The sequence below is a fragment of the Elephantulus edwardii genome, unplaced genomic scaffold (assembly GCF_000299155.1).
Source record: "Elephantulus edwardii isolate Elephantulus edwardi_28Jun2011 unplaced genomic scaffold, EleEdw1.0 scaffold00022, whole genome shotgun sequence".
Lineage (NCBI taxonomy): Eukaryota > Metazoa > Chordata > Mammalia > Macroscelidea > Macroscelididae > Elephantulus > Elephantulus edwardii.
In genome coordinates, this window is record NW_006399772.1 from 8,704,314 (window position 1) to 8,713,368 (window position 9,055).

At 48.2% G+C, this 9,055-nt stretch overlaps 1 protein-coding gene across 2 annotated transcripts in view; it reads right to left on the reverse strand.

Annotated features, from left to right (window-relative positions):
• Positions 1–9,055, reverse strand: part of ATXN7L1 (ataxin 7-like 1) — a 336,816-nt gene that overhangs the window by 237,626 nt on the left and 90,135 nt on the right. The gene's annotated exons all lie outside the window — the stretch shown is intronic.

Genomic DNA, 9,055 nt, shown 5'->3' on the forward strand with positions numbered 1-9,055 from the left:
AAAAGGAGAAAAAAAAAAAAGAAGATCCCACCTTCCTGGAATACTCCCAGCAGCACTGCATCCACACACAGCTTTCTCATCCCACTGCTGCAGGCCTGCAGCTGGTCTCCCCAGCACAAGGCGCCAAAAGGCGCTCCTCTCCAAAGGGACCCAGGCTCTGGGCCTTCCTTTCCAGGTGGCAAAGCAGGTGGTTTCCCGCGATGCCCTCTGCACAGCCTGGCTCCTGTGTGTGCCTGCCACTCCTCGGGCTGCTCAGAGCTCATACTTGTCCGTCTCCCATTTCTTTTTTTAAATTTAAATAAAAATTTTATTTTATACTGGTTTACTTACAAAGTTTGAATACACTGTTTTTCACACCGGATCTTTCCCATTTCCTTTACTCATCTGTCCCTCCACCCATCAAATTGTGCGGCCCTATGATTACCCCCCTGGCCATCCTCATCCCTCTGTTCCCTACATCTCCCCTCTGGATCCTCATACTCATTCGGGGGGTGGGGGAAGGTCTTATACAATATTTGTCCTCATGGGACTGAGTTAGTTCACTTAGCATAATGCTCTCCAGTCCATCCCAAGTTAGGTAGCGATTTACAAAATCATTGCTCCTGCGTGCTGTGCAGTATTCCATTGTGTGAATGTACCATAATTTCTCAATCCACTCGACTGTGGTTGCTGGACGCACGGCCCACCTCTGTGGGGTTTTGTGCCCACAATCCTAACAGCTTCACAGTGTCAACTTTTGGAGGTAGGGTCCGGTATCTTCGGACAGCTCCTGCTTTCTAGAAGGACCCAAAACTCAGATCAGCAGGCAAAACCCTTTCCATCTATTAAGGGCTTAGAGCTGTACATGTTGCTAACCTTAGGTCTTTTCTCAGCTCTACCTTCTACCCCTGCCAAATCCAATCAGTTAGATATAACCATCCAGCTACAACTTGAACTCTGAAGGGGACCCCAAGCAAATCATACATTTCATCCCCCCAACTGCCTGGAACACATAGCTATGGCCTGTACACGGGCAGCTGGGGAGAGTGATGGTCAGTGGTGAAGGTGACACGTATTCAAAGGATATTGTTGTTATGTATCTTTAAGTCAGAACCAACTCATAGCTGACCTCTCAGAGGTTGTAAATCACATGGAAAGGAACTGATCTCTTTCTCCCATGCAGCAGCTGGTATATTCAAATCACCTGCCTTCAGGTAGGCAGCACTAAGCCACCTGAGCTCTCATTTGAACAATGCTGTTCTGTGCCATCAGCTGGGAACCAACTCAGAGCTGACCCTCCAGCGGCTTTTCAGAGGCACAGGAGGAGACCGCTCACCTTTTTCCCTCAGAGTAGCTGGTGGATTTGAACCACATGCCTTTGGGTTGGCAGTGCAACTCTTACCATTAAGGCACCAAAGCTCCTCATTCAAACAATAGACCTTTTAAAAGAAATGGTGGAAGAACTGTGGTGCCACCTAATTCCTCATTCCTGGGCTTCTCTGGAGGCCCTGGAGACAGTGCTTGGTTGATGGTCTTCACCCCAATGACCAGCTCTGGGCTTCTGAGAGCTTCTGCCCTTGCAGCTGAAATGAGGCTGTGGGACTAGGTTCCATAGTCATACCAGAGCACCAATCTCCCCAGAGCTTTTAAAGTAGATTCCTGGGTCTGGCTGATTAATCCGTATTTTAGAACCAAGCTCCACTAGTGATTCTAATGCAGCTGTTCAACCCAGCACTGGACTCTTAAAATGCAAACTCAACTGCCATCTAGTAACTTCTGATATCACAGTGACCCTCGATGGGGTTTCTGCGGCTGTAAACTATAATGAGAGGAGACTGCCTATCTTTCTTTTGAAGAGCACGCTGGGGGATGCAAACTGCTAGAAACACCTGGCCCTCAGTAATGTGTTTGTTACAGGTGACCAGAGCTCCCTCAGCACAGCGCTTGACTCCTCCACAGGTTCCCACCCGTCGGCACAGTCTACTTTGTGTTTCGTGTGTCTGTGTGTACTGGGATAGAGGATGTGCTGGGGACCCACCAGCGTGCTTCGTCTGCTTCGCCTTCACAGAGTTCAGCACTGACACAGCTAAGTGGTCATTAACCAATCACAGAAAGCAGCTTGGGATGGGCCCCACTCCTGGTGAAGGAGTGAAGGTCTCAGTCACTGTCTTCTCTTCTACTTGGGGTCAGAGACTGTGAGGAGCTCACTGGGCCAGATTCCAAGAGAAGAGAGGAAAAGGGCAGCTTTGGCCACAGTTCTCCTTGACAGCCACGCCCCCAGCAGGCTACACCCCCCGGGGCTAGGCATGGCCCCACCTCCCTGCAAGACCTCTTATGACCGCTCCCTGTCCTGTCCCTCAGGTTGCCATCCCACATCCATGGATCAGAATAAGCCCTTCCCAAGAGGACCGTCTGAGACAGCCATGTTGGGACACCTTGGGAATATGACTAACTCAAGCAGGAAAAGCAAACCCTAAACTACCATGTGAATAAAATACTTCCCCTTGGAAGGAGGGTGTGAGCCAGCAAAGAGGCTGCGTCATCACCCCCTGGACTCAATATATGATTCAAAACAAAGTCAGGCTCACAGAGCAGCAAGGACTCTGGTCGGAAACGAATGGAAATGGCCCACTTCCTCTTTCCACCCTGGGGAAAGGTGCCTTTCACTCCAAGTACCTAGTAAAGGGTGTAATTTGAGGGGCTGCCCTGGGAAACCATTTGCATGCTAATCAGTCTCATATTTCAATACTAACTCTGTGTTAGGGGCCAGTTAGGGGCTGGACCACCAGTAGAGGACGATTTCTTGATAAAATGGCAGCACTACTGAAAAGGACATCAACCACCGCAGCTAACATTTATTGAGTGTTCTGTGCTACGTATGGTGTAAGGGCTCTGCACTGAGTTGCCACTCACACTCCTCACACAACAGCTCTCCACTGTGTCGATAAAGAAGTGAAGCTCACAGAGGTTAAACCACTTGCTCCAATCTTCACACCTTGGAAATGGCAGAGGCCAAATCTGAACCCTAATCGGCTGACTTGGCACTCACTGCTGAGCTGTTCTGTCTTTCCAGAGGTGGCAGCTTGGAGAAGGAGGGAGCAAGTGGACAATGACAAGAACCTGAAGGTAAGTTCTGAATCAACAGCTGGGAAACAGTATTTACCAAGGGACCAACGAAGTACGGAAGGATCATAAACCAAAGTCCCTGTGACAACACACGTACTTAAAACAATGAACGGGCCAGACAGGAGTCTGTGTGCTGATATCATAAAGGGCTAACCTGTGCCAGACAGACAGAGAATACCGCACACAGTGCTGTGAGAATGGGAGGGAGGGACAGAGTCAGGCTGAGGTGTGCTGGGCTTTCTCGCAGAACAGTCCCTGTAGCCAGCAAGAGAAAGCATCTTGCCACAGTCCTCTGTGCCGTGGGCAGGAAGAGGAACACCCACTCTTCCTGGACATCAATCTCATGTGCGGAAAGATGAGCGGAGGCTGCAAGTGTGAGAGAGGAAGCTGTTGGTCCCACCCCACTGCTCTCATCCACTCCTTTCCTCCCTCATTCAGCGCTTGTTTATCACCACTGACTGTGCATCAGGTACTGTACTGGGCACCAGAGCACAGAGAACTGAGTGAGGCAATTCCTGCCCTCAAGGAGCTCCTGGATCACTAAAGGAGACAGGACTGGGTGGCTCAGACAATAGTATATTCTGAAGGGTGACATATGGGACACAGACAGCGCAAAGGAGAGACGGAACATATTGTGGTAGGGGGCAGGGAAGGCATCGCCAGATGGTCCCAGAACTGGGGCCTGATCGATGAGCAAGAGTCCTTATACAGTGCATACAGTGCACGGGACAGTAAAAAGCACTGGCTCCTATTTTCACATGGAACCAGTCCTTGGAGAGTTATCATGCTGGTCCATGAAAGAGAGGAAGACCCTCAAGGAAAAGGACTGGTATAGTGACTATTTTAATGGGCTTGAGCATGACTGAGATTGTTAGGATGGGGCAGGATAGTCCGATCTGTTGTTCATAAAGTCGTATGAGTTGTGGTCAACTCTATGGCACCTAACAACAACTAGGTGACAGAGTCGTCTCCCAGGCAGAGGACACAGCAAGATCAGACAAAAAGGAGCGAGACGGCACGACCTGTTCAGGCATTGCAGCAGGTCAGTGTAACAAAGAAAGCAGATGCTGGGAAGAAGGTAGGAGATGAGGTGAGAGAGGTGAGCAGGGAGGTTTCGCTCACACACACAGAGGGGTGTGGACCTGGTGGGGCTTTTACTGTGTGTGTATGAGAAAGTCCATGCGAACAATGATGAGATGTTTGTTTCAGAGGCACCGCGGAGTGATGAGGACAAGCCTGGTGGCAGGGCTGCCACGGTGCTCTGCGGTCACAGTTCCAATTCTGAGCTGCAGAGAGAGAGAAAGAGGAAGAAGTACCGAGGAGACTTAGGGAAGAAGAACCAATAACAAGCTGGCACTGACTAGCTGTGGGAAATGACTTCTGGTTTTCTGGCTCAGTTCTGGTAGTCCCCTGGTCAAATCAGTTCCTAAGTGGTCTTTAAGTTGAATTTGTACATAAGTCAGAACAGCTGCACACAATTCTTATTTTAGCCTTAAGAGAGAAAGATGGGTAGTTTCCTTCCACAAAGATTTACAGCCTGGGAAAATGGACAGAGGGTCGTTGTCAGAGCCAACTAGACCAGTTGGTTTTATTGCAAGAAAAAGTTTGAGATCTTTGTAATGATTTGCAAACTGCACATGCAGCAAGTGAAGGAGCTGGTGATGAAGAATTTGTTGCAAGCAGGAGTTGACGGTGCAATAATTTTAAAGTGAGGGTAAGTTTTCATAGCATCAAAGGCTAAGTTTGAACTTAGAAAGTGGGGAAAGTGAATGAGCATATAACAGAGGGCCTAGTGTACCGGGAAAGATCTCAGATTCATTTTGCAAACCTGTTTGTGGAATTTGAAAAACAAATCTGCAGTTCAAGAGGCAAGCCAGAACTTGAGAGAGATGGTCCCTGAGTTGGGAACAGGGCAGAAGTCACCTGGTGAAGGAGCTCTGGTGGCCTAATGGCAGGAAGCTGCACTACAATCCCAAAGGCGTGTGCGGATTCACATCGACCAGATGCTCTTTTGGAGAAGGAGGGGAAATCTTCTCCTGTGCCAATCGGATCCAATTCAACGGTATACAAGGAAGAAAAAAAAAAAACCAAACACACACACACACACACACACACACAAAACACACAACCCAAACCAAACAAACAGAAAGAAGTCACCTGGTAAAATGATGTGGACAGAATTGGGGGGACACCAGCAGGAAGGAAGCTGAGAAGGCATGGTCGGAGAGACAGGAAGTGAGCACAGGGTGTGTCGAGGGGGGACACAGGGAACAGAGACACGTGCTAGAGGGGCTGCAAAAGGAAGACACCACAATGTGTGTGGTGTGTGTGACTATAAGGAGTGATGCCATTTTTGGGGAAGAAGAGTGTGAACGCTAAGAAGTACTGACTGTTGAGTTTGTACAACTGAAAGCAGGCTTGTTATCCCAGTTTTAAACACATACTTGAACATGGTTAGGGGATGTAAGAAGTTGGCAGAGCCTCCACTCCCCATCCTGGTCTCTGCCTGGCCTCCTGGGCCCAGAAAGTGCTGCAGTTCGGGAGGGGCACCAAGCCTTCTGCGCAGGAAAGACCACTCCCATGCCCCAGGAGTTGGCACTGCCTGACTTCCTGCCACAGCACTCCCCAGCCGCCCCTCAGTGGTAACAGCTGCCAAGTGCTGGTCACCCGCCAGACACCGTGCTTCACAAATATCACTTCCTGGAATCTCCTGAAGAACCTGTGCGGGAAGTTTGATCAGTCCCAGGAAGGTGAAGAAACTGCACTCAGAAAAATAAGCCACCTGTCCAGAGTCACAATGCTAACAGATGATAAATGGACTTTGAATCGGGGGCTCAAACTTGACTCTGTTCCCCTGACAGTAAAGAACCTCCACTACTCATGTCTGCTTTGAAAAGCATCTCCACACTTGCCCTGCCAAGACTTGGGGCATGCCTTGTGACAGGCACACTTCCCCTGGGGCAGATTACTGCAATGGGACCAACTGTTTATTCCTCCCTATATCCATTCATGAAGTTGGACAATGAATAAAGAAGACCTAAGAACTGACTGTGTGTGTGTGTGTGTGTACCGTGAAATCAGAGATTGCTCCTCCTTCTCCAGCAGAGCATCTGGTGGATTCGAAACACGTACCTCTGCAATTGCAGTGCAGCTTCTTGCTGCTAGGCCATCAGAGCTCCCCTGGAGAAGAGTGTTAAATATACCATGGACTGCTAGGAGAACAAACAGGTTTGTCCTGGAGAGGGTTAAGCTGGAATACTCCTTGGAGTCAAGGATTCTGAAGTTTCATCTGATATACTTTGGGCATGTTGCAAGGAGGGACTGGTCCTTAGAGAGGGATGTCATGCTTGGGAGAGTGGAGGGGCGGCGCAGGAGAGGAAGGCCTTCGATGAGATGGATCGACTGTGTGAGTGGAGTGGTGGGAATGAGTGTGTTTGAGATGGCGAGGTTGGCACAGGATAGAGCGGCATTTAGGGCTCTTGTACATAGGGTTGCTATGAGTCGAAGTGACTCGATGGCACATAACAACAAGAACTGATGCCTTTAAATTGTCATGCTGGTCAAGAGTATTGAATATATCATGGACTGTCAAAAGAACAAACAGATTTGTCTTAGAAGAAGTGTATCCAGGATGCTTGTTAAAGGCAAGGATGGTGAAACTTGAACTTACACACTTGGTGCACGCTGCGAGGAGGAGCCAATCGATGGGAAAAGACAACATGCTAGGAAACGTAGAAGGTCGGCGATGGAGACGGAGACCCTCAATGAGACAGACTGGCACAGTGCTGGCAATGACGGTCTTGAGTATGGCAGAGCTCAGGAGAAAGGCACAGGCGAGGGCAAAGCTTCTATCTGTTGTTCCAGGGTCACTATGAGTTGGAGCTGACTCCACAGCCCTCAACAACAACACAGCCATTCAAACCCACCAGGCCCTCTGCGGACAAAAGATGAGACAATCTGCTCCCATAAAGATTTACAGCCTCTCACCCGTGTGGGACAAATTCTACCTTTGACCTTTTATGCTGTTCCATACAATCCTAACACCATGTGTGAAGAAACCTGAGCTAGTCTAGCATAGAAGGAACCATCACATGGACTGAGAGTTGATGTCTCTTCCCAGATGGCTCAGACCCACCAGCCTACCACGCTGGGTGACTTAGGATGTGAGCGAGACCATCCTAGGTCACCAGGCCTCCGCTGAGCTGTCTAGGCCAGAAGAACAACTCAAAAGCAAGAATCATGATAAATGGTACCTGTCTTAAGCATTCCTTTTTGAGATTATATGTTTGCGGTAAAAGCTAACTGGCACAAGTTTTAAAAGATGGCCAAATCAGCTTTACCTTCCAGCCCTGGAGGAATGAAGGAGAAATCCTGAATCTCTCTCCACAGATTCCTTCACAATGGAGAAACCACTCCCAGGATACGCTACTGCTCCTACCAGAGAGCCTGGCAGAAGATACGTCCTATCTACCGTGTTCTTAGAGGGAAGAGGGAAAGGATGAGGCCTCTTTGCACACTGCACATTCATTCCCCTGGGAAGGGCAGTGGGCCTGCCTTGCACCAGCAGGCAGCCCCCGGCAGGTGCCAGGTTATTTGGGGACAAGGTGATGGTAACAGGCATCTGCCATCTTGTCCCCAGCCTAGTGTTTTTCCACTGATGAAAAGGGAAGGAAATCATCTTTTTAGTGAGCTCTACTGCAAAGGCTTCCAGGCAGCATTTTATCAAAGGGTGCTGTAGGAGTTCTTTTGGGAAACTCTGCAAAACCCAGCAACCTCCAGCTCCACTTAGCAAAGAGCTCGCTGCTTCCGCTTCCAGAGACACAGAAGAATGAATGAGCACCCAGAAAGCCAGTGTGATCAGCGGCACTTTGATAAGGTGACAAAAGTGCTCCCTCCTCCAGTCCAAACCCACTCTCTACGGTGAACTATTATGGGAAGGATGCATCGACTAATTAGAAGCATCTCTGGGACATGAGAAAAACCAGCACCTCAAATGTCTGAGCAGAAAGAATTCCTTGTTAGGAAGAGAGAAAACAAAACAAAATGCTAAGATGTCACTTTCCCCAAGCATATTTCTAAAAGGAGGAGGAGATAAAAATTAATTAGGACAGGAGCTTATTTGGATTCAATTTGACATAAAAGACACAATTATTTTTTTCTATTTTCATAGACCAAGTAGTGTCCCCCTCAGGTAGGGGTGGGACCTGATGGTGCCCACCATTTTAAAAAAAATGACTCTTAGTCTTTGCTGGTTCTAATGAAGCTGGAAATGAAGATAGTTCTTTTGTTTACTCCGTCTGTCTGCAAAGCCCTAGCTGCCCATCAATAATATCAATGTCTGGATTATTTACTTCTCATTGCCCAGCCTATGGGGCATAGAAGAAATTTTAAGAGCCAAAATGTGAAGCAGTTTTTTTCTTGAGGGAGTTTGTAAGTCCCTTCCCAGTATTAGAGATTGTGGCCCATTTAAAATCTGGATTTCCAAAGGTCTGATGGTCATCTCTGGGCAGGGCAAAGAGCTCTGGCCTTTGAGTCAGAAGGCCTGATTCTCATTGTCCCTGCTATTAGCTAGCTGTAAGATCTGGGACAAGTACCTTAACTTTTGGGAAATCCAAAGTGGTTAGTAGTGGTTAGCCTAACATTCTGTACTATTACACTAATATTTACACAGCACTGTCCAGGTGGTAGGTGGTGGTGGCAGCTGGTTCAAACTCATTATATCTTTGTGTACAACAGAAAGAAACCCCACTCACTCCTGGGCCAGCCTCATAATTGGTGCTGCATACAAGCCCATAATCAAGGATGCTTTAGGCAGAGTATTAAATTATCCAGAAGGTATCAAAAGAAGATGGGAAGAATATACTGAGTCACTGTAGTAAAAGGAATTAGCAGACACAGAAGAATTTCATGAAACAACATATGAGCAAGAGCCTATGGTGATGAAGGAAGA